This window comes from Lissotriton helveticus, chromosome 10 (assembly GCF_964261635.1).
Source record: "Lissotriton helveticus chromosome 10, aLisHel1.1, whole genome shotgun sequence".
In the NCBI taxonomy this organism is placed as follows: Eukaryota; Metazoa; Chordata; class Amphibia; order Caudata; family Salamandridae; genus Lissotriton; species Lissotriton helveticus.
In genome coordinates, this window is record NC_136071.1 from 1,002,693,536 (window position 1) to 1,002,720,015 (window position 26,480).

Consider the following 26,480-nt stretch of genomic DNA (forward strand, 5'->3'; position numbering starts at 1 on the left):
TTTGGGGTGCCCCCTACATTACATTTTCGGTTTTCAATTGCTGATGGTAGTGGCCAACTACCACCGGGGGTGTACTCTGCACTGGACAGGATTGCCTTTTCTGTCGCCCTATTTCAGTGATCTGCACTGAGATTGCCCACTTGAGGAATTTTTATCAGACACAAACTGGGGTCAATCATGAATAGACAAAAAATCAGCATAAGCCCTTTGCAGGATCATCGTCATCGCAAGTAGGGGACAGGCAGCAAGAAAAACATGGCCTTCACTAAACATGCTGTGAGATAGATTAGGAGGAGTGAAAAAAAAACACCCATGTAGGAAAACCAGCCGTGCTGTATTAATAATATGGCTTAACATTGGGTTTAATAGCGGAGAGCCACGAAATGAAGTGATGGATGAATAATAAAGAGATTGGAAGATGGGAAATGAAGAGGAGAATTAATAACATTTCGCCAGCCGAGATCTTATCATCTTCAACCCCTTCACTGAGGCGGCTATTCCGCCGCAGTGCTAAGGGGGCGGGGCGGGCGCATGCAGGTGACGGAACCGCTCCGTCACCAGCCGCGGTTGCGCTGTGCTCATGACGGAGCGGTTCCGTCATGTCCCCGCCCGCTCAATGGAACGCTCAGCCAGGCCCGGAATCCGCGCCGCGCAGGCGTGCCGAGCGGGCCGTGACGGAACTAATCCGTCATCAGCACAGCGTGACCGCAGCTGATGGCGGAGTGGTTCCGTCACCAGCAGGGGAGGGGTTAAGAAAAATCTCACTGATTGCCAGCAGATGGTAGACAGCTATGATCAAGTAAAGGATTTTTGTTTCGTTTTTTACACAGGGTATCGACTGAATAAAACTGAAATAATTTGATGGTGTTGGTGCAGCAGCGATTTTCCCAATGATAGCTATTCGAACCGTTGTTTGTTGAGAAGAGTGCTGTCAAATGGAGAACAGGAGCTTCTGAGGAGCTAATATAGCCAATGGGAGAATCTTGGATCATGAGTTAACCTAGATACAATGCTGGTTGTGAGTGAATGGCAGCTGAGCTTAGCCGATGCAAGGAGGTTGAACTTACCAAGTCGGAGTGGACAGAAGAAGAGGGATGACAATGGTGACATTCCCCGTTCCCTCTTGCCTTGCTCAATGACCTCTATGAATTGAGCTAAGACAAACATATTCCCAGATTTACTATGTTCTTGCGCTGATGCTCATTTAACTCTAAAAGTGGAGGTGCAAATTGCAAAGTGATGCAACCTATGCACGAAAAATAAAAGTGTGCAGATAGTTGACATAAATGTAGCACCATATTACTTTGCATCACAGAGTGACACATAGCCAATAATATATGCAAACAAGCAGTTGTAGCCAATAAGCCTTGCCTTTAAGACCTATTTGCTCTGACAAAGCCTTTTGTTCATGCTGTAAAATATAATAATCAGGTAGTGCAAAAGCTCTTTTATTTATTTATAAAAAAGTTCAAATAAAAAAAAAAAGGACTGTGAGGGGAGAATAACCGAAGAGCAGGGGCGTGGCTAGGCACTGATTCAAGATGGAGCACTAGCACGATGTTCCTATCGAGGAAGGAACAAATCCTCCCAAAATCGTGCAAAAAAAGTGCCCGGGAATGCGCAGAAAAGCAGAGTGATTGAACCGAGACTGCTGCTGAGCCCAAGAGGACACCCCACATGCCAATGGGCCCTCGGGTTTCTGATGACAGTGATGTCTGTGGTGGCCTGGGGACCAATGGAGCCAACAGTGGAGCATGCCGGTGGAGAGAAGAGGCAGTGAAACAGAACATCAGCGGTCGATGGGGTGAGGACCCAGTCACAGTAAGTACAGTGGGGCATGGAATAACCCCGGGCGGGTCAAGGGCAGAGGACTATCTAGCTGCTAAGGAAAGTGGCGTGGGGGCTGGAACCCCATGAGGTTTGCTGCATACCGGCAAGGCTGGACCAGCCAGTGCTTATGCGCCAGCTGGGGAGACAGGCAGATAGGCAGTACCAAGTCTGCTCGTAGTGGGCTCCATGAAGACAGCACAGACATTGGTGAGGAGGAAGCTGACCCGGTAGGCCATGGTCGGCCGAGATAGGCCTACAAAAACTGGGACAGACCTGTCCAGCGGGCAGCAAAAACAGACCAGATAACAGGACTGAGAACCTATGAACATATGGGCTGAGCGGGATAAATACAGCAGCACAGGTTTCGGTCCCAGTGGACCCCCTGCAAACAGATCGCAGCAGCAGACCCACTCTGGCAAGCCAGCAGACACTCTCGACCCCCATGTCAAGGTCTGCAGCGACTAAAACACATGCAATAGTCTGTGAGAAGGGAGCAAAGGTGACATTGGCCCATAGGTTGGACCAGCATGCCATGTCGATGAAAGAGATACTTCAGATGGTCAGAGATATAAAAGTAAAGCTGGAATAGAAAATAGACACAGTCGCTCATGACATCAATCCCCAGCGTACCGATCTACACAAGATCTCGGCTAGGGTGGGAACAGTAGAATTCACACTGGAGGAGCACTGTCGATCCATCAAACAATTATAAACAGAGGTAGGCCATTTGAGGAAGGCTATGACCCTCCAGCAAGCATGGGCATAGAATGCTAAGAGAAGGTCCTGAATGAACAACATACACCTGGTGAGCATGGCAAATAAACTGGAAGGCAAGACTGTTGAGCAATACATCAAAAGGATTGCTCTAGACATTCTTTCTGCCGCAACAACTCTCAACCCATTTCATAGTGGAGAGAGCACACTGTGTTCCTGGGGTTCCGCCTAAGCTGAGGGCATGACCCAGACCATTGATTGCGAGACACCTTAATTACAGGAATCAGGATGCATCCCTGAGGCTGTGGGACAACAAGGTTTGATCAGAATTGTAAACGAAGAGACTAAGATTTTCCCAGACTGCACACAAGACCTGCAGGCCCACTGACAGTCATTCGACAAAGCAAAAGCAAAACTACAGAAAAGAGTCTTCAGTACATGTTGTTATTCCCAACAAAACTGATATCCTGTTGGAAGGCAAGTCATGGTTCTTTACCTCACCAGACAAGGTTTGAAGCTGGCTGGAGGGCTGGAGGCAGATGACACGGTGATGACACAAAGTTCCCAGAGAGAACTGAAAGGAAATCCCCCAGATCACCAAGCCAACAGGGATTCAACATGGAGTGATTTCAAACACCTCTGCCTACTGAAGAGCAAGGGGGGACCCCATCGGCAGAGACGTAAGGTTGCATTTTTGAACTAGAGACACACATTTGAGGATAAGGCAAGAGGTGAGGAGCACTACAAAGAGGGGCACACAGTCCCCACTACTACATAACCACAAGAGGTATAACAAGTTTGCATTAATAATGTTACTATTATTAGAAGTTAAAGACACGTAAAGGGGCAAGGGGCAACAGACCTCTCATGCATAGGGGGGGTTAGTTCGAGGCACACCATATGAGTGAGAAGGGAGGGTGGAGTTGGGGAGGGTTAGGGGTTTACGATGGCATCAAAAGTGAAACAGGAGATAGGACAACCTCAACTGAGATGTTCCTATCAATGTCATAGGTATTACTGGATTGACAGGGATCTAACCAAGGAGGGCGAACCCTTGTGTCATATTTCTCTTCTGGAACATTAATGGGCTGGAAAGCAAGGTAAAGAGGGGGATGGTCAGGATATTCGTGCATAGACACAACCAAGATGTGCTCCTAATGCCAAATAAACATACTTGAGGGGCAAGAATTGTGTATTCATGGGCCAACCCAAAAACAAAACAGTGCCCCCCCCTCGGAGTATATGTCGGACTCTATAGAGGTAGGGATGCTGGTAAAGAAGTCCCTGCCTCTGGTGGTCACACAGGTATGGACAAACAGAGAAGGGTGCTATGCAGCGATACTAGGAATGTGGAATGGGGAACATATACCAATTGTTTCCTGGTATGTACTGCCAATGTTATAATCCTTGGCTCTGGACTGCATAAGGATGTGGCTGATGCAGTCCTCAGACACTTAATAGACTACTTCCTAGTGTCACTATTACAGGGACTAATATACCGAAACACCATGTTTCTACCCCAGCGGTTCTTAAACCAATCACCATTATACACTCGAATAACCAACCACACCCCGATAGACAAGTCACCATGGCATTTGTACCTGTGGGATATCAGGGATTGGGATACAAAGAAATACCTGATGCAATCCACCAAAGACTATTTCACTGAAAATTAGGGGTTGGCAGACTCTGACATAATGCTTTGGGAGGCATACAAAACAGTGATGAGGAGTCATCTAATATCTAAAGTAATCAGAAAATGTAAATAGGCTATGAAAAGGTGAACAATCTAGAGCAAGGCCTGAGGCAATGGGAGGGGGAATACCATGCCAACTCTGGTACACCGGATAGCACTGAAAGGAGAAAAAATACAAGCACCTGTTGGAAGATGAGGCACAAAAGTTGCAGAGGGCATTGCAGCACAGACAAGATAAAGGATGGTAAATCTTTGTCTGGCCCACTAAGAAAAAGGCTTTATTCGGGATAGGACAGAACTGAAGGCCAGCACAGCCCCAGAGATAGTATCTATCTTTGCGACCTACTTAAAATCCCTAAATCAACCCTGTAGATAATGCGATGAACAGGCCCTGCAGGATGTTGTGGGAGATATTGCCACTCCAGTATTAATCATGTAGGACAGGGATAGTCTAGATCAGAGAATAGAAGCAACAGAGATCTTTGAGGCCATATAGCAGGTTCACAGTGGGAAGATGCCTGGCTCAAATGGCCTACCTGCTAAATTTCTTTAGGTGCTTGGGGAGTAAATTGAGCGAGCCCCTCATGAGACTGTACTGAGAAGCCCTGGCACTGAGATGCCTACATAGGGATATCCGAATGGCTACCAGCGTTCTGATACATAAGCCAGTAAAACAGCCAAAAGATTGTGCCTCTATAGGCCCATCTCGCTGTTAAACCTAAATAAAAAGATACTAGCAAAAGTATTGACAAACCACCTATGTGATGTGGTGGCTAACCTGATCGTAGCAGATAAATTTGGGTTTTTGCCACATTGAGCTACAACGCAAAATGTTAAGCGAGTGTACATGTTACTTAACAAAGCATAAACCTCAAGGAACTGGCAGGGATCTCTCCTTAGATGCCAAGAAGGCATTTGACATAATCGAGTGGCCCTACTTAATGGAGGTGCTAAAAAAAAAGGGCTACGGCCCGGCATTACCTCCTTATACACATCACTGCTCGCTAGAGTGAGAGTCAATGGGGCAATGTCGTGGGAATGTGAACTGGTTAGGGGTGCCAGACAGGGATGCCCCATTGTCGCTCCTGCTGTTCACTTTGGCCATTGATCCCTTAGCAGATTGGATAAGGAAGGGAGTGCTGATGAGAAATCTAAAATGGGACCAGAACTGGGAGGACAGGATCTCCCTAAACATAGATGGTATACTTCTTGATTTGGCAGGCTCCATACACTCCATCCCAAGAGTGTTGGGCATATTAAATACATTTGCAAGGTACTCCGAAATCCGCAACAACGGGGGCAAATCCATAGCATTTTCAAAGAAAGCGGAAGGTGCACACGTTGCGGAGTCAAGACGCAGCAGTCTGAGTATATTCCAAAAATACTTCTTTTTATTTCAATACATCTTTAAAACTGGCACACAGCCAACGCGTTTCGTTCCCATTGTTTGCCAGTGAGAACTTCGTCAGGGCTCTTTAGTATAGTCTTGAGCAAAGATGATAACAGGTGATAGGTGATAATGTTAATAGCAGTTTGTTTTTCCGACCTCTCGTATATGCAAACAATCAAATCAGGAGGAGAAGTTCCAAGAGCGCAATAGTATGGATGTGGCCCGTCTCAGGTAACGAGATACTGCAAATATTCTGAAAAGATAGCGTCTCCTCCCGTCACGGCGTGGTAATAGCATATTTGCCCACAGAATGGTGCCCCCCTAGGGACTGGGACTGCCCTCTACAGTGGGCCGTAACTAGGTTTCCGGTATTTGGGTATCTTCATTACTACAATCCCTGTGGATTTTATAACAACTAACCTGGGGCAACTCCTCACCCATATAAAACAGACATAGCCCCCTGGGGAAACATGCCCTTATCCCCACTAGGAAGGGCTGCGCCATACGAAATGATATACTTACCAAAATTCCTGTAGGTCCTACAAAACTCGCCATACAGAGTCACAAAGACATTTTTCCAAACAATGGCGGAGATCACCAGGGTACAGTTGCGGGATGGGGGTCCACACAGGATTGCACTAGTAAGTCTATTGCGTGGCCAGTAGGAAGGGGAAATAGCACTGCCTAATCTCAAGTAATATTACTGGGCAGCCCAGTTGACAGTGATCAATGATGGGACCTTCACAGAGCAGAACAACCCTGCCTTTATTGCAGATAGAAGGGTGCTGCCTCGAGGGGGGTTCCCTGGGCATTATACAGTGTGGTATATAAATAAATAATACCGGATCTATTTTTGGATGAATGAATGAATAACAGATAGCTCAATAAATAAGAGTCAAGATTCGAGGTAGTGGGAGTTTTTGCAGGTTTAATACAGCATAAGGACAGGAACAGGACAACCTGCATAGAAATAGGATGACAGGGCCCAGCAGCTGCTGGGGCTGGGTCTGGGATGAGCGCGCTAACTTTTAATAACAATACACGAGCATATATACATAGCGCAAACACATAGCATTACATTGCAGTAGGCGTAGCAGTGGGTGGAGCAGAAGGCGTGACGCGTAGCAGTCGCGAAAGATAAGAGTAAAAAGAAGGTGTAACTCAGACATGTGATGCAAACGTAACAGAATATGTCATGAATGGGCGGAAACATAGGAGGGGGCTACCTAAGGAGCCGGGACCTCTAACCTGGTGGTGCGCGCAAACTGGTAATGACGTGTTACTAGGAGAAGCTGGGGGCTATGAACTCTGTGCTAGGAGCAGAGACTGAAGTCTGGAGGGTCGGAGCGACATGTACCTAAACCCTATCTAGTATCTGATGTTTAGGGAACATGTTGATATAAACTAGAAGTCATGAGGGGAAAAGCTAATTGACTCTAAGACTGAAGCAGGCATTTATTCTACATGTAGTGCGTGATGAAGAATATTAAATGACCATTAAATACAGTATTTCTCTTAACATGGAGCCGCATAGGCTAGACAATGACGGAAACTATTGATGCAGTTCAGTAGCTTAGGAATGCAGAGAAGGAGGACTAAACTGATAGCTGGAATCATAACATAGTCTTGGCAGACTCAGAGACTGAGCCAAGCTGCACCGGGCACTGCGAGGCAGGAAGTAAGTGAAAGGTCGAGGATACAGGTGGGGGCTCTATCGCTCCTCAGCGAGGCTTCAGGAGACAGGGGCTGAATCTGATGTCCGGGCCCTGTTGAGGCCTGGAAACGGGGACTTTATAATGAAATAACGTGCACACTGAGAAACGTGGCAACATAACTTTACATAAGCCTGATATTCGTATTACTCATGAGGACTAGGAAATGGCATATCAGAGGTGGACACAACTATAATTGCGTCTTGAATCGGACATGGGGAATAACATATGCATATTGGTCATGCACACATAACATATGATGGATGACACGTAGGGACACAGAACATGGCAAAATTTACTTTTCCACATTCCCTCCTTGTCACTACGTTTCCATCAGGAAACATCAATATTCATGATACCATCTATCATTTCATACAGTACCATTTGTTCATCTCGAATTGTCTTGGAACGGGATTTAGAACGGGGCTTGGGACTAGGAATACAAGAGGTAGCACACATGCCGCAAATCGCAGGGCCACATTGTATACAGAGACAGCAGCTGAATATGATCGCTACTGCGATACCTAGAAAGGACAGGACTTTCCATCCCCAGGCGGAAATTATATTCCAGAACCAACCGGACCATGTCCAGGTGCCTGGATCTTGGTGTAACAGATGGGCAATTTTATGAAGTCTGGTTATAGCTGAATAAACAGACGGCGCGTTATTTGGAATGAAAATGCAGCAACTGGATCCGAGGACTCTACAGGCCCCGCCCCTATCGGCCAGTATGACGTCAAGGACGAGACGATTCTGGAGCACAACAATTCTCATAAAGGATTGCTCTTCGGTTAAGTTACCTAGAGCGGAGGCAGTCTCATCTACTACAGCTTCAAGGGTTCTTGTTAACCTACGGATTAGCTTACTGTTTACAACTGTGCCTAAATAAGGGAACACACCTTTATCAATATCAATGAATTGCTCTGCAGCAGTTTCAGTATAATCGACAATCGGGAGATTTCTCTTGTGTCTGGTATGTACTAGGAAGGAATTCCTATGGTAGTCAGGTGGGGCTAAAAAAACAGGTGGCAGTAGGAAGGCAATGTAACAGGTTCCCTCCCAATCGAGGGGCAGACGAACATATGCGGTCTGACCACAAACAAAATAAGAATGACGTGAAGCTTTGAAAATAGATTTCCCACTGTCACTATACTTGATAATAGTGGTACAATCACTATGTCCTACGTGTACAGAACCATGATTTCGGACACATAATTCGCCTTTGACTGGTAATACTGAAATAGCAGGTGAGTCTGGAGTAGTATCAGACTGAACATTCAGGACCATGAAATTCGACGAATAGTTACCTAAATTGTACACTTCATTTTCTAGATCTAAACCTGTTCTGTGGGGGAAACCTTGCTTGTCTGGGAAACATGTACTGTTAAGAAAAGACATATCTGTTGAGGATGACGTTAACGTGGACCATGCTCCACACGAACCATTATGTGAAAAAGGATAAGGAAACAGTGGCAGAACTCCCTTCGACGTCTGGAAAGGGGGGAGTCGACCACACACCCAACAATTAGTGGCATTGCTGGTCTGGTGTGAGTAATGCAACATACGGATGAAGGTATTGTTACGCATAGCGAGGCGGTATGAATATTCGTGAGGAGGCAGATCACTAAACGTGTGTTCTACTGTAACATTAGAATGCTTATTTACATGAGGAACTGGAAAACACAGGAAAAATGCGTAACTAGTGCAGGAAATCATTATGCTGATGAATAATATGAAACTCAGAAAAACGATACATCGGTTTGAGTTTTGACTAACTCTCTCACTATGGGGGTCTATTTTATACATGTCAGAAACAGTCTAACCGTTTCACCTAGGGGAGGACTTAGACAATCAAACTGACTGACTTATTTTACTAGACCGGAGTTTTTGCTTATACTCCTGCTGCGGAGTTTTCTCTACCAAGGGAGGGGTTGTATCAATGTCATTTGCGGGACAGTCCTTGAGAGCAATATTCTGGCAATCCTTCGAATCCTGGGAAATGTTCTTAAAGACGGGTTTCAGTCCTTTAAAAAGTTTAACATGAGAAAGGTGCACCCAGCCCTTGCGTCCTTCCAACTTCACGGCTGTACGGGTGGTGAGGAGGACCTGTCGGGGCTCTTTCCAACGAGGCTCCAGCGGACTTGATCTGTCAAAGTTCCGGACGAGCACCATCGAACCTGGAACAATCTCATGCGGTGCCACCTCGGTATTGTCTGGAAATGCGGCGGCAACCTGTGAACGACATGAGTTGAGGGCAGACATCAAGGAAGCTAGGTAATCTGTCAGCATATTACATGAAACATCAGTAATACTTCGGGGTCTAGGAGTACCCCACATGTTAGGGGGGCGGCCGAATACGACCTCATACGGGGACAGACCTGATCTGGAATGTGCGACCATGCGCATATAAAATAAAGCAACTGGCAGAGCTACTAGCCAGTCCACACCCTTATCTTTACATATTTTGGCAATTCGAATTTTCAGAGTCTGATTATGTCTCTCGACTAGACCGGCTGCTTCAGGATGGCGTACACAATGAAACTTCCACTGGTACCCTAACAACAGCGAAACGTGCCTCATCAGTTCAGATGAGAATGGCTGACCGTTATCAGAATATACGACTCTAGGGAGTCCATAACGGGGGAAGAACTCACGAACCAACTGCTTGGCAGTGGTCGCGGCTGTGTAATCTGGAACTGGATATGCTTCTGTCCATCTGGACAAAGCGCATACAACTACAAGGACATACTTGAAACCTCGACATCGCTCCATCTGAATATAATCCATCTGGAGGACTTCAAAAGGGTGGTCAGGAGGCTGGAATCCCCCTTGTTCCACCGGGACACTTTTACCTGGATTAAACTGACAACATATCATACAGGTACGGACTTTCTGCTTGGCTGCAGCTCGTAAATGCTTGTTGAACCAAATGTTCTGGATACTATCTAACATTGCTTTTTCTCCTAAATGTGCTGGACTATGTGCGGTATTAATGATAACTTGAACCATAGAGTCGGGGAGAAACCATGCGGTCCTACCCTTTATTAACCATCCTTGATCTGTCTGGACCCCTCCTTGTTCAGACCATTTCTTGATTTCATCGGGAGTAGCATGTAACTGGATATCTATGACATCTTGAGTAGGGTCCTTAACTGTCATACATGTAGTCGGATCTGGAGTATGTGTCTGTGTCGGATTAACTTGAATGTCTGGAGTCTGTGCTGTAAGCTTGGCTGTGCGATCTGCTAGATCATTACCTTGAGAAATAATGTCAGTAACTTTCGTATGTGCTTTGCATTTCATGATAGCAATAGATGTCGGTAAGTGTATGGCATCTAACAGAGCTTGAATAAGGAGACCATGCTGAATCTTGGTTCCATGAGAAGTCATGAAACCTCTCTCCTGCCAGGGCACTCCAAAGTCGTGTACAACTCCAAATGCGTAACGTGAATCTGTGTAAACATTAACTTTCAGGTTCTTGGCGTGTATGCAGGCTTGTGTCAGAGCAACTAGCTCTGCTGCTTGAGCGGACAGGGTATCAATACGGTGTGTTTCAATAACTTCGGTGTCAGTAGTCACTGCATACGCGGCGACTAGTTCTCCTGTACTAGTTCTCATACATGAACCGTCCACATAAAGTGTCAGGTCAGGGTCTGGTAACGGAATATCTGTCAGATCTTGTCTTGGCTTTGTCGTAATGTTAACTACTTCCACGCAATCATGTGTGGCTGGATTTGAACTAACTGATGGTAACAGTGTAGCAGGATTCAGGACGTTGCAGCGTCTAATTTCTATGTGTGGCTGAAACAGTGTCAATTCATAACCTGTTAAACGTGCAATTGTCAAGTGCTGTGTTTGTGTTCGGTTTAAAAGAACTTCCACGGAATGTGGGACTTGTACTGTCAGGGAGTGTCCTAAAACTATGGAATCACTTTGTCTGATAGCTAGTGCTGTGGCTGCAACTGACTTGAGGCACGCAGGCAGAGCCTGGGCGACCGGATCTAATGTGCTCGAAAAATAAGCACAGGGCTTGTATTGTCCTGCTTGATCTTGTGTAAGAACAGATAATGCTGTACCTTCACGTTCAGTAACGAAAAGTGTAAAAGGCTTACTGTAGTTCGGTGTCGCTAAAACTGGAGCTTGGCATAAAGCTTTCTTTAACTCATTGAAACTAAGTGTATGTTCAGATGTCCAAGGGAGGACAGTCGATCCGGCTGCCTCCTGTGTCGTTAACTGTATCAGTGGCTTGGCTAGAAATGCATACTGGGGAATCCATTGTCTGCAGTAAGAAGTGAGGCCGATAAAGGCACGTACCTCCTTCTGGGTCCTGGGCTGGGGAAAACTCGCTATTAACTGGATACGGTCTGGTGTCAACTGCCTACCCCTCTTGGACAGTAAGTGTCCTAAGTAGACCACTTGCTGGACACAGAATTGAAGCTTCGAAGGGGACACCTTGTGCCCCATCTCGGCTAGGAAATACAGAACCGTCAGTGACGCTCGCTCGCAGTCACGTTCAGAACGGGCTGTGATCAATAGATCATCAACATACTGGAGCAGGGCAGTGTCAGTTGGCATGTGAATGTTGTCTAGTTGTCTCTTGAGTGCTTGACTGTAAATACTAGGACTTTCTGTGAAACCTTGAGGAGCGCGTGTGAACATATAGCTCCTTCCATTTAAACAAAATCCGAAAAGAAACTGGCTATCTGGATGAATTGGAACACTAAAAAATGCGTTCTTGAGGTCTATGACAGTGAAGAACATGGCTTCGGAATCAATGGCTGTCAATAGGGAAGAGATATCTGGGACAACTGGGTACTGAGGAATAATACATTTGTTAAGTTCCCGTAAATCAATCACTAATCGATATACTGGGGGTGCATTTGGATCAGTACGTTTCATGACTGGAATGATCGGAGAGTTACATACGTTGGAGTCAGTTTCTACAACTACTCCTTGAGCCATGAGCTCGTCAATAATTTTGGATAAGGCTGCTACAGCCTCAGGTGGCAATCTATACTGCCTGATTCGTGGTAACACTACACCTGGTTTCAGGGTCACACGATGGGGTGTGATTTGCATATAACCTACATCAGTTGGACCTTGCGCCCATAAATGCTGCGGAACTTTAGACAGTCTGGAATCAAAATCTCGTAATACATAGTGACCCTTAAAGTCACGTAGGAACAATCGTATTCCCTCTGGGGAACAACATATAACGGCACCTAACTCTTTCAGTGTTTTAATGCCTAATAGATTTTCTGGACATGACTTAGTAAGTAACAGATCAGTAGTGCGGGACAATGGACCTACTTCTAGAGTGACTGGCTTTGAAATCTCATTAACGATAGGCTTTCCTGAAAATCCAAGGGAAACATTTCTTGAGCCTGAGAGCGGAGCCCCTGGAACTTCGGCATGACTAATTGTGGTCCTACTTGCCCCTGTATCAATCAAAAACTTTCTGTCTTTCCCTAATACTTGACTGTGAACATAGGGACCTTCTTGATCTACAGGTATCTCGATGAGAGGCAAGCCTACCTCCCTCTCTAGGCTGTTTCATGAATATGGCTGGTACTCTGGATACTCAGACTGTGCATACTGGTACATCTGCGATGTAACATGCTGTGTTGCAGCAATAGGCTGCGGTACTGTAACTGTCTGTGGTGCATTCTGTGACTGAGGAGTCTGTGAAACTTGTTCTTGTCTAGGCGGACGTGGTCTTTCTTTAGTCTTACCAGTAGCTATGTTGTGTTTCAGAACTGCACACTCATTTATAAAATGACCTGGCTGTTTACAATAATTGCAGTTCCCTTTAACGGGAGCTGCAGGATGACTGGCTTGATTCGGACCCCTCTTCTGACTGTCTTGAGGAACAGATTGTGCAACTAGTACTTTCATTTTCGTGTCTTTCATACGTTTTCTCTCGTGTTCTTGCTCTTCTCTGATTCTATTCTGGTGGTACTGGAGCATCTGGAGCATCTGGGACGGAGTATTAGCTTGCCAGGTGCTTTCGACTTTCAAAACTCGATTTTTAATTGGTGAACTTGAATTCTCGACTAATTTAGTAACGAAAAGGTGAGGGTATGACTCACTACTTGTCTTGAGGCCACTGTTGATACTAAAGCACTTTTCAAACCTAGAATAAAAATCACTAATATCTTCATCTTGTTTCTGTTTACAGGCTGAGATTGCATCCCAGTCTTCCTTTCTAGTTGTTAATAATCTGGGTAAAACTTGAATTAATAATTCTGGCAATTCTTTACATTTCTCTCCAAGACCAGTACCTGGTACACGTATCTTATCTTCTGCTTCTAGGACTGCCCAATCTATCTTTTTCTCTCCCACCTCCCATTCTTTTTCCTTTAGCTTTTCATACACCCCTGCGGGCAACAGGACCTTTAACATTTTAATGATATCTGGGTAAGTGTATTCTCCCATACGGAGCATGTCTTTTAATTCTCTATGGAACCCTGCTGGATCTTTGTCATGACAGGGAATTAATTTCTTCATTTCGAGGAGTTCCATCTTTGTGATCGGAGTGTATACAAACACTCGTTGCATTTCGCCACCCGTTCCTCTGACTGGGTGGACTTCTCGTAACGGATTCTGTCTGTCTATGTAGAATGATTTACTTTCTGGGGGTGAGACATGAACAAAATGCGGGTTCAAGAATGTTCTATATTTATGACGTTGTTCTAGAATGACACTAATTAAATCGGTACCTAGACCTCTCCATTTGTACTGGAGTAACTCGTTCAGGATATCGTGTAACGGGCCTGGATCAGAGTGCTGACCCTCATACAAAGTAATGAGGTGCTGAATCATATACATACCCACCAGTCGCTGCTCGGCTGGGGGCATTTTCAGGAACATTTGGGCCACTATTTCGTCTGGAAAAGTGGTAGAATCAGTAATCCATCGGACTGCTGACCGAACTATTTCTTGTTCATGCATGGTACTTAACTCACTATAACCGATTCGTGATTTCAGAATGTGATCGGTAGCTTGAAATACTTGTTCTAGGGAACCTTGTTCTGGTGCTGGATGATGGAAAATAGACTTGGGTTCTAGACGTAAATGGCGATCTGGAAATCTAGGTTTTCCTACATACGCTATTCTGGCAGTATTCTCGTCGTCTTCCTCTTCAGGATCAGAGATACTTTCTTTCTCGCTTACTTGTGCTGCTTTACGCTGTTCGTGTATCTTTATTATTTCTCTACGGATTTTCTTGTACATACTTTCCATGGCACCAATGGTATTGTGCTTTCCTTCGGCTATATTATCACTCCACTTTGTTAGAGTTTTCATTTCTTCCGGGTCTTTAGACGGGTAATCTTGTTCTCTTATTAGACAGTTAATTAAGAACTTTAATATCATACGCTGAATCTCGGCTTTCCTTTGAGACATGGCATCACTAATACTTTGTGGGTCATCCCCTGTACGGATGAAACGATATATCCTGTCTAGATCTTCTTTCATATTCGGCAGGGTGACTAGATACTCGGTCACTCTCCTTACGCGTACGGAATATAGAACCATATTAAACTCGCCTGGAACTGGGTCATAGACACATTCGCCAAGGGTTTGCCTGATTTCTGCGACAGACTTATTACTCTTGGGAGTACGCTGTGATGCTTGAGCATGTAATTCGAGTGCTGATAAACGCTTGTATGGCGGCGGAGTTTGAGGAAGACCTCCTCCTGCGGCCCCTAGACTAGAGTCGTCTACTGAGGCTCTTCGTCCTGGCAGAGTGGGAAATGGAAATGTAGGCTAGACTTGTATGGCGGGCTGACCCAGGGGGGCTGTTAAGGGCACCCCGGTATCTGGGGGAGCAGGAATTACCTGATTTACAGGGACTGGCGGAGCGCGAACAGGATTTGCATATTCGGGGACTGTGTCGTCCAGATAGGACGAAATAAAAATATCAGCTGCGGTCGGTTTGTGACGTAGCTTGGTCGGAACTAATGGTGGCGGGAAATTCCTGGATGCCTCTGGGGTCGCTTTTGGCAAGCCCTCAGCAAGAAGAGGATACATACCCTTGATGAGGGCATTTCTCTGTCTGTCTGATTGCTCAGTTCTAACTCGTTCACCTATCTCGATTAATTCTCTTTCTTGGGCTCGTTCTTGGGATTCTCTACTTAGTTCTGACTTTCTGATTTCTTTTTCGGTTCTCTTATGAGCTTCTTTACGCCATAACTCGATGGCATCTTTCTGTGATTGTCTGGCTTTCTTTTTCCATAATGCTTCTTCTACTCGCATGATGCATTCGGCATCCCATGTACCCGATACGGGCCATCTATACTTTTCTTCTAACTGTTTGGTATACTCTACCCATAAATCTAGATACAATATGGCACTTATGCCATGTTTCTGATACATAAAATGACCTGGACTGTCCCTGGGCGGGACGGGAACTGCTGCTTCCAGCAGACCCTTTCTAGTCTTTAACTGACGTAACTTGGAAAATATGGGCATGACTGAACTGTAATCTAGACACAATACAATACACAATGAACACGATACTTATACTCCATTCATACCACGACATTAGAATACATGAAAAACATTTAAAATAACAGTTCGGACAGAATACTTCCTGGAAGTACTTGAAATTTCTCGAGAACAGAACTGACTAGAACAGAAACTAGATGCACTGCTGAAACAGTACGAAACTTACCGGTCTCATAAAGAGACACGTCAGGACCCGCATCCACCGAAGTGAACACTTCGTTTGTGGGACTGTGTACCACCAACCCACAGACCAGAGTCAATCAAATTGACCCTGTCTAGATACCACCCCAGTAACGGTACTCACCGGGCAGCAAGAACGGAAGGCCTCGGACTGGACTGGACTGCTACGACGACGAACTTCGGACTTCGGACTTCAGTTACGGGTGGACCTCCGGATACCTCGGACCTTGGACTCTTGGCTTGGGCTCTGGTCGGGACTCGCCGCGTTCCTCCACCGTCTCGTCTGGATGCTGGACCGCCTCCTCCGTCTCCTCCGTGGGCCTGAGGGATACTTGAGCAGAAATATCTGCCACTGCGCAGAAGAGTTCCGTCACGACTGCAGAGGGTCAGGGGGTCGGCGTGGCTTCACCGACGCGTGGGGAAAGGGCAAGTCCCTATTCGGGCGCCATTATGTGGTATATAAATAAATAATACCGGATCTATTTTTGGATGAATGAATGAATAACAGATAGCTCAATAAATAAGAGTCAAGATTCGAGGTAGTGGGAGTTTTTGCAGGTTTAATACAGCATAAGGACAGGAACAGGACAACCTGCATAGAAATAGGATGACAGGGCCCAGCAGCTGCTGGGGCTGGGTCTGGGATGAGCGCGCTAACTTTTAATAACAATACACGAGCATATATACATAGCGCAAACACATAGCATTACATTGCAGTAGGCGTAGCAGTGGGTGGAGCAGAAGGCGTGACGCGTAGCAGTCGCGAAAGATAAGAGTAAAAAGAAGGTGTAACTCAGACATGTGATGCAAACGTAACAGAATATGTCATGAATGGGCGGAAACATAGGAGGGGGCTACCTAAGGAGCCGGGACCTCTAACCTGGTGGTGCGCGCAAACTGGTAATGACGTGTTACTAGGAGAAGCTGGGGGCTATGAACTCTGTGCTAGGAGCAGAGACTGAAGTCTGGAGGGTCGGAGCGACATGTACCTAAACCCTATCTAGTATCTGATGTTTAGGGAACATGTTGATATAAACTAGAAGTCATGAGGGGAAAAGCTAATTGACTCTAAGACTGAAGCAGGCATTTATTCTACATGTAGTGCGTGATGAAGAATATTAAATGACCATTAAATACAGTATTTCTCTTAACATGGAGCCGCATAGGCTAGACAATGACGGAAACTATTGATGCAGTTCAGTAGCTTAGGAATGCAGAGAAGGAGGACTAAACTGATAGCTGGAATCATAACATAGTCTTGGCAGACTCAGAGACTGAGCCAAGCTGCACCGGGCACTGCGAGGCAGGAAGTAAGTGAAAGGTCGAGGATACAGGTGGGGGCTGTATCGCTCCTCAGCGAGGCTTCAGGAGACAGGGGCTGAATCTGATGTCCGGGCCCTGTTGAGGCCTGGAAACGGGGACTTTATAATGAAATAACGTGCACACTGAGAAACGTGGCAACATAACTTTACATAAGCCTGATATTCGTATTACTCATGAGGACTAGGAAATGGCATATCAGAGGTGGACACAACTATAATTGCGTCTTGAATCGGACATGGGGAATAACATATGCATATTGGTCATGCACACATAACATATGATGGATGACACGTAGGGACACAGAACATGGCAAAATTTACTTTTCCACAACAGAAGGGATGAATTACAGAGACAGCAGAACCCCAAATCCACCTTGGTTCAGGTATGTAATGACGCAACCAAGTCTATGGGCTGGAAGTGCAAAATCACGCTAGAGACACCCCTATGGGATTCGGATATGCTTACATACCGGAAAACCTTGACCGGGTTTTGTCAATGGGATCTAATAGGTATTTCCAACTTTTGAGGCCTCTGGGGCCTGAAGGGCATGTTAACATTTGAAAAAACTCCAGTTTGGGCTTCCAAAGATTTCATCCAGGTAAACCATCCTCGGACTAAATACACTACTGGAATCGTTAGATTACTTCTAGGAGGCCTAGGGGACTCGGGTGCAGAGTGTGCACTCTCACGCGGGATGCGGGGCAAAGTCTATGGTAGCTAGTAACGCTAAAGTTAGTGTTCACGGGCGAACCCGACCTGGTAGGGAGAAAACGACAGTGGATCCTGACCCTTGGATAGTGAGGCTATGCTGGGGCACCGAAATGCCGAAGTTACCTAGCCCAGGGGCTGCAGCTGCATAGGTCTCAAAAGACGTCGGGAATCCTCGTTGCCGGACCAGGAGCCTGGAAGAAAGATGCTGGCAGGCGACCAGTGAAGATAGTTCGAAGTGATCCAAGCCTGGATCTGGAAGATGGATGACACCTGAAAGCAGAGGGGACCAAGTTCGTGACTACTAGCCAGTAGTCAGTGGGCACCAGGAGGGCACCGGATGGTAGTCACCTCGACTAGGTGAGTGGGCGACGCTGTGCTCTGCAGATCTCACGGACCAGGAGGCGTTGTCGGCGACCAGGATGGAGAGGCGAGCTGTCCCACGATGGATGAAGCTGTCGGCGTCGAAGAACCCAGGATTGGGCAACAAAGCCTTGGCTAATTCAAGCCCACGCGGTGGACTCAAAATGGCGTCTTGAGTGGACCAGGAGGGTCCGGGGTGCTCCTCTTCTGGAAGGGAGCAAGAGCCAGTCTGGAGCAACCAGACTAGCAGCAGTGATGTCGTCGGGCGTCGTTCAGAAGGCCACAAGCCAGCGGGCTAGTAGCCAAACAACGCGGTGAGCAGCAAAAAGCAGAAGGGCCCCACGCCGATCGTGGAGATGCTGGGGGGCTGCTCTTCGGTGCTGGAGCTGCTCAGGGTCGGGGCTTCTCGGACCCCAAAGCACTCGCCAGGAAATTACTCGGCGGGCTTGCTGTGCAGAAGTCGTGCAGTCTTGGCAATAGTCGGTCCCTTGAGGTCTCGTCGCACTCACGGTTCTCAGCTTGGCTGTAGAGGTGAGTAGAGGTCGGAGGTGCCAGGGAAGCCGGGTCTTGTCGAGCTGGGCAGTCGGATTCCGGAGGAAGGACTTACTGCAGACCGCAGTGTTCTTGCGATGGTGCCTGCGGATGCAGGGTGACTACTCCTTAGTCACAAGGGAGAATCTTGAAGAAGGAAATCTTGAAGTCCTTTCGCAGAAAGTCGTGTCTTGATTCCAAAGATGATCTAATTTGGAAGGGGGCCTGCTCCTACCTTTATCTGGGAAAAGGGGGCTGGCACGCGACTAGGTCCTGCCCTATGGGTGGGACCAGGAGGGGGGTGGTTACACCCACTTCCTTGGCGGGCTTTTCCCCAGCTCAGGGTCTGGAGTGTCCCTGGAACTGGTTCAAGCCGGCCTATGCATAGTGAGCACCGGGGTGCCACTTGCAGTCACCTTCCTCTGAAGCCCTGCCTACCTAGGATACACAAAAATCCTGTCTGGGACGGTGCTGGCACCGCCCCTGGCAGGAAACCCTTTGTCCTTATCTCCTGCTCTGGGAGGACTCCCAGCAGCAGGAGGGCAGACTTGTGTCTCGGTGGCAGCATCCATTTTGTGGAGCTGAGGCTCTGTTTGACTTTAACCGGGGTTAGGGGTTACATACATGTCGTGTCCCTCTAGAAGGGTGGAATGCTAACCCCGTCGCCAGAATTGGCGAGGGGTTAGTATTCCAATTCGTATGACACCTTACTCGACATGTTTTGATAAAGCGATACCAGAGTTGGCATATAACCGCGAGGATTATAATGCACTTAAGAGTATATGGTATGCGATATCATGGAAACGGCTAAGGGATAGATCCCGAAAGCCGCAGACAGGCTCAGCTCACGCCATAGCACTATCTCACACGATTCCAAGCACTCTGCCTTCAGGATTGTCAAGGCCTGCCATAGGAGTGACTGATAGGAGATCTGTGTGTCCATTTTTAGGGTTAGATATAGGTATACTATATCTAAAGCAAAGGGTGATTACACCACCTTGCCCCAGCTGTCAAGCAGCCAGTTGTGTCAGATTTGGATGGCCAGCCAGGGGTGGCATAATACATGCTGCAGCCCCTGGTTGGCCCTGGGAACACCTATGCCCTGGGTACCTAAGGTACACTGTACAGGGACTGATAAGGTGACTCAGTATCCAATTTGATATGTACCTAAGGCACATGGAATCCATTTTACAGTGAGAGCAGTGGGCCTGGGGTCCTGAATAGCAGGGCCCCAGGTCAACTAAGTCAGAAAACCAGCAAAACACCAGGCAAAAAGTTGGGGGCAACCATAGTCAGGGATCTACCTTCCTACAGATGGCCTGGGATTGTGCTGAATTTTGTGTTTTTTGTCGTTTTTTTGGGGCTGCTGGTGGGGCCTTTTGCCCAGGGGTAGTGGTGCATGGACTGAGTCTGCCTGTGGGGTCTTTTTAATGTAAACATCCTGGATGGCATTGGATTGTGGTGATTTTTGTGTGTTTTTCGTTTCTTTTTGGGGTGTACTGTTGATGTGGACTGGCCATGTGGGTGGTGGTGGTGGCCATCTTGAGTGCTGGTACAGGCAACATGTGCTTGGGGTTCAAGGGGCCATTTTGAAGAGAGGCAGTGTCTGAGGCCTGCACTTATTTTGCCTAGCTTTCATCCATTATGCCCAGGGGTAGTGAGTGGTGCATGGGCCTAGTCTTTCTGTGGGGTGTCTTCTTGAATTTAAACACCATTGAGGCCATGGATGGGCTGGGATTATGCTGAATTTTGTGTTTTTTGTCGTGTTTTTTTGGGGCTGCTGGTGGGGCCTTTTGCCCAGGGGTAGTGAGTGGTGCATGGGCCTAGTCTTTCTGTGGGGTGTCTTCTTGAATTTAAACATCATTGAGGCCATGGATGGGCTGGGATTGTGCTAAATTTTATGTTTTTTGGCATTTTTTTTGGGCTGCTGGTGGGGCCTTTTGCCCAGGGGTAGTGAGTGGTGCATGGGCCTAGTCTTTCTGTGGGGTGTCTTCTTGAATTTAAACATCATTGAGGCCATGGATGGGCTGGGATTATGCTGAATTTTGTGTTTTTTGTCGTTTTTTTGGGGCTGCTGGTGGGGCCTTTTGCCCAGGGGTAGTGAGTGGTGCATGGGCCTAGTCTTTCTGTAGGGTGTCTTCTTGGATTTAAACACCATTGAGGCCATGGATGGGCTGGGATTGTGCTGATTTTTGTGTGGTTTTTTTTTACTTTTTGGGGTGTATAACTGATGTTCCTCTGTCTTCCATTGCTTGTAGGTGCACAAGAGAACCACCAGTGCCAGGAAGAAGTCCTGCTGCGGTGTGTGCAGCACAACGTCACGTGTGGCCACAGACAACTCTGCAACTTGTGCAACTGCGGCCTGCTGTTCAGAGTGACATCTGAAGAAGATGGCCCCAAAAAAAGTTGCCCGTAGCTCCTCTAGCAAGAAAGTTGCCAGTAAGGAGCAGAAGAAGCAAGTGGCGCCACTTACCAAGGAGACTGGTGTGATGACGACCGCCACATTTTTTGGGATAAAAAAAAGTACGCCTGCAGCAGCAGCGGGGTCTGCTGGGGACCAAGCTGGGAGCAGCACCTCCGCTCCATTGGGCTCAGTGCCACCACCACCACGCCAACTTAGGTCCAAGCCCTTGAGTGCTGCAGAGGCAGCCAGTATAGTTGTTCAATCACCGTCGACCAGTGATGTTGGCTCATCGCACGAAAGTAGCAGCAATGTCCCTCAATCAACACAGGTTGTTGTAACTCATCTGACGAGTGTTGAACAACCACAGCCGCAACAACAATCACATGTGCAAGTACAAGCCCAAGTACATGTGGAAGGAGAGGCGGCGCAAGGAGAGGAGCAAGCAGAGGTGCATGGAGGGGCACAACAAGTGGCCACAATAGTTGTTCCTCCAGAAGTAGGGGCACATCTGGAAATCGACAATCAAGCCGAGGTATCATTCGAGGAAGCCACTCCTCCTGATGATCATTCATTGTCTTCCACATCCCGAGCAAGGAAAAGATCAAGGGTGTTGGTGTCTACATCTTCTTCAAGCCCACCTCCTTCTGATGATATGGATCTTACTTGGGAACCAGCACCACTGCCGTCTGAGAGTGAGGTTGAGGAGGCACACCACGATCTGACAAAGGTAGCTAAGCGTAAAAGGAAGGTCGTCGAAACTCTCATAGTTATGGAGTGTGATGACGCTCAACAAGAAGTGGCGTATACTCCTGCTGCTGAAGACTCTCACGACGACGACGCTGTCATCATCACTAACGTCACTGAAGCCCCAGCGGGCATGCAGCAAACAGACATTTTGACCCTAGCCCGACAAGCTGCTGAGCGTGATGATGAAGCCAACGAGGAGGCAATGGGAACACCACAATCATTGATGTTAACTAGTACACCACAACCTACCGCTTCCATATTTCTTACTCGCCAGAAGGGACCTCCATCCACCTCGACCTCAATTAGTGGTGGTGAAAGTGCACAACGTAGTAAAGTTCAGCAATACACATCCTCCACTTCATCTGGCATTAGCAGCACGACCACCACCAGTATCGCCTCCTCCGGCCCCCACAGACATTTCAAGTCCGCAGTTTGGGACTTCTTTAGTGTTTGCCCAAAAAGGGAAAACATAGCCATTTGTAGCATTTGTAAGCTTGCAGTTAGTCGTGGTAAGCTTGGTACCAACTATGGGACTGGAGGCCAGAGAGGTCATCTTAAGAGACAGCACACTGTCCAATGGTTGGCGCACCTAAAGGAGATCAAGGAAGCCCGAATTGCAAGTCGAGAAAACGTTGATGTAACATCTGATCATGACAAGGAGGAAGAAGTGTCACACACTTCACTTACACCCAGTACCCCTGTCAGCACACCCCCTGTGAGCCACACTAAGAGTGTGGGACAGAGTGAGACACCAATGCGAAAAAGTTCATCAGCGAGCGTAACTGGGTCGAAGAAGTCATCATCATCATCCCGTAAAATGGTCCAGGGCAACATTAAAACAATGTTGTTTTCAGACGCGCCATATGACCGCAACCACCCAATGGTGCGTCTGTATAACACTAAGCTGGCTAAAATGCTAGCGCTGGATCTTCTCCCTTTTTCTTTTGTAAAAGGGGTTGGTTTTCTAGAATTAGTGGCAGCGCTCTGCCCTAAATGGAAGGTTCCTAGCCGGTACTATTTTGCCAGAGTTGCGGTTCCAGCACTACATGAAGATGTGCTGGAGGTGATTGGGGCAGCTTTGCAGAAGAGTGCTGTTCACACTATACATCTGACAACATACATGTGGACCAGTGGCGCAGGCACTGATTACATGTGCATCACTGCACACTGGGTCTCTTTTTCAGGGGTTAAAGCAAAGCTAAACGCAGGTGCTGACCTGGACCAAGTTTTTAAAGCTGCTCGGAAACATGCAACACTAGCCATGTTTGGCTTGGAGAAACGTCATACAGCACAAAACATTTTGAATGAGTTCAACACAAAGGTCTTTCACTGGCTGTCTCCCAAAAAACGCGGCATTGGTTATGTTTCCACGGATAATGGTGCCAATGTAGTTAAGGCCATGGAACTGGGTGACTATTTCAGAGTGCCGTGTTTGGCGCACTGTATAAACCTAGTTGTTAAAAAATTCTTGGATAAAGACAGTCCAGCATGCCAGTTAGTGGTCACCTGCCGAAAAATGTGCAACCATTTCAGCCATTCTTTTAAGGCCCGGAAGCATCTGAGGAGCCTGCTACATGAACGTCGAATGCCAGTGAAAGCACTCATCCAGGAGGTGCCAACACGTTGGAACTCAACCTTGTACATGTTTGAGCGTCTGTATGAGCAGTTTACGGTACTCGATCAGTATTTCTTAACAATGGGTACAGCTGTGAAGGAGGACCTGAGGTTAAATGCGGCGCAATGGGAGCTAGTTAAAAGCCTGACAGACATGCTTCGTCCTTTTGAGGTCTTCACGCGTGCAGTCAGCAGGGAGGACTGTAATTTGGGAAAAGCTATCCCATTGTTGCGCATGCTGGAGCACAAACTGAAGGCGGTGTCTTCAAAGTTTCAAAAAGATGAAGAAAAGCAAGAAGCTTTTGTTTTGGCGGAGAAATTATTAGAGCGCCTACTTGGCGATGAATGTCTTCAAAAGATCCACTCAGAACAGCATTACATTTGTGCTACTATTCTGCATCCACGCTACAAAAAGGCGCTGGCAGGCTCTGCATTTTTTCCTTTTAGTGAACAAGATGTTACAAAGTACAAACGTTGCCTAGCCTGGTCAGCCATCAGGTTTGAAAGAGAACTGAAGCAAATTGAAGGAAAAGGCAGTACATCAGCATCAGCAGGCCATCCCCAGTCAAAAGACTCCACTTCTGCACCTGTGGCTGTGGCAGAAGTGACCTCTCAGCCGTTAAAGACACCGGCAACCGCATCATCTGCACCAGACACAACAGAAATATCGGGTGATGAAGAGGATTAGTTAGCTGAGATTGGTTATGGTTCTGAAAAGGTCCGAGCGAAAATTCAACAAAGTGGAGGAACCGTTGAGAACTTTGAGTCGATGGTGCAGGACTATCTGAATGACTCAACAGAGGTCTATGTTAATGCTGACCCATTGGCGTATTGGCATGGGAAAAAAGAATTGTGGCCAGAGATCACCCGCCTGGCTATACATTACTTGTCTTGCCCACTCGCAAGCGTGTCTTCTGAACGTGTTTTCAGTCCTGCTGGTGGCATTGTAACTTGCAAACGGACCCGCCTCTCACCCAAAAATGTGGAGATATTGACAATGATCAAGATGAATGAGCACCTCATACCACCAGATTTCAAAGTACCAGATCGCACGACGGAAGAAGACGAGGAGGACAGCAACTTAGATGAGGGAATTTCTTCTGTGTTAGGTGACACTGACCTACTCCTGCCTGCATTCGCAGAGTATGAGGATGAACTCTTCTTCCCTGACACCGAGGCCTGAAAATGAGCCAATGAATTCAGAAATTTTCTTTTTCGTACTTATTCACTTTTATTCCTGTGTTTCTGTCTTTCTTTGTTTTGCACAAGTTAATATAATTAAAACTTTAATTGCTGGGAAGGTCTAATACCGGATAAAACTGGTTTAAACAACATCCATGAGGAAAAAGGTTTTGCATTTTCTGACTTTTCGCTCAATATAGCGTTTTCGGGGGCCTGTTTGGGGGGCTTCCTGGTGTTTGTGGGTGGGTTTCGGGGTCTGGGAACACTACTGGGTATGGATAGTTTAGATAGCAAGAGGTTTGAAGGAAATCCATGGAGGCAGAGGGGAGTTAGGGCCTAGCTGCAGAGCGCGCGCTGAGTGATTTTGGAAATTTTCAGAAAAGTGACTAAGTCCACATTTTTGTACTTTTGCTTTTTGGCTGTTTGGGGGTCTTCTACTTGTTTTTGCCTGGGTTGACGGCTCTGGGGCCATTGCTGGGAAGGTCTAATACCGGATAAAACTGGTTTAAACAACATCCATGAGGAAAAAGGTTTTGGCACTTTTTGTAACTTAGGGTTCGTTAGGGTTAGCCCTAGCAGCAGGATTGCATGTGTTTCGGGGTGTTCTTGATTTTTGCAACTGAGTTCTGGGGTTTTAGAGCACTCGTGGGAATGTGTAATTTTTGTTGCAAGCGATTTGAAGAAAATCCATGGTGGGAAAGGGGGGATCACTTACTCTGTGAGAGGCAATTAGTGTTGAAAACATTTAGCCATTTACACTTAAAGGAAGAAAATGACACAGACTTAAGTTTCAGGAAAACAAACTTACTGTTAAACCACCACCCACCAGACTCAAAAGCAGTAAAAAAGAGGTATGCTCAGATAAAGTTTCAAAAAGTATATTTGTATAGCCCTAACAAAATAATCTCCCTCAAGACCCTCCCTAAACCCAACGATTGTCTTTCAAAAGTCCCAAAAAGAACCCAACTCCCAAATCCCACCCCCCAAAAGTCTCTAAAAAAGGGGCAAGGGACACTACGGCAGGCTGCTGTTCACTGTAGCGGCCAGGGCATCATACTCCTTGCGGAGGGTGGCATGGTCGAAGCGGAGGCCCTCCACCAAGTTCTTATAGGTTAAGACCTCCTGCTCCAGGTAGGACACTCTGAGGGATAAGCGGCGCTGGCGTGCCTTGCAACTCCTGTGGGGGGCAGCTGATGTCTTTGCTGCTCGGCGGTGGCGGTTGGCTTTGGTAGCCCGGCTCCGTACCGCTGGAGCACTGCACTGGCTGGCAGCCCGTGTGGGCACGGAGGAGGATGCAGCTGTCGCAGTACATGTAGTCGTAGACTGCGTGTCCTCCTCCTCCAGGGCCTGCAGCCGCCGATATTCAGCGACAGTGGCATCCAGCCTCCGTTGCCGGGCCATTTGAGCCTGCTCCTTCCTTGATGATTTATGAGATTTGGAAGGAGCAACTATATAAAGAAAGAAAGACATAGTCTGTAACCAATGCTCTTAAGATTAACACAAAATGATTGAGCAGAAAGTTGTGTCACAGTACAACTAGCAACTTGAAAGCACAGTACATAACTATTGAGGCCAGTA

The 26,480-nt window shown here is 47.0% G+C and overlaps 1 protein-coding gene across 1 annotated transcript in view; it reads right to left on the reverse strand.

Moving 5' to 3' along the window:
* HDAC9 (histone deacetylase 9) overlaps window positions 1-26,480 on the reverse strand; it is a 2,824,806-nt gene that overhangs the window by 1,482,256 nt on the left and 1,316,070 nt on the right. The window lies entirely within an intron of this gene.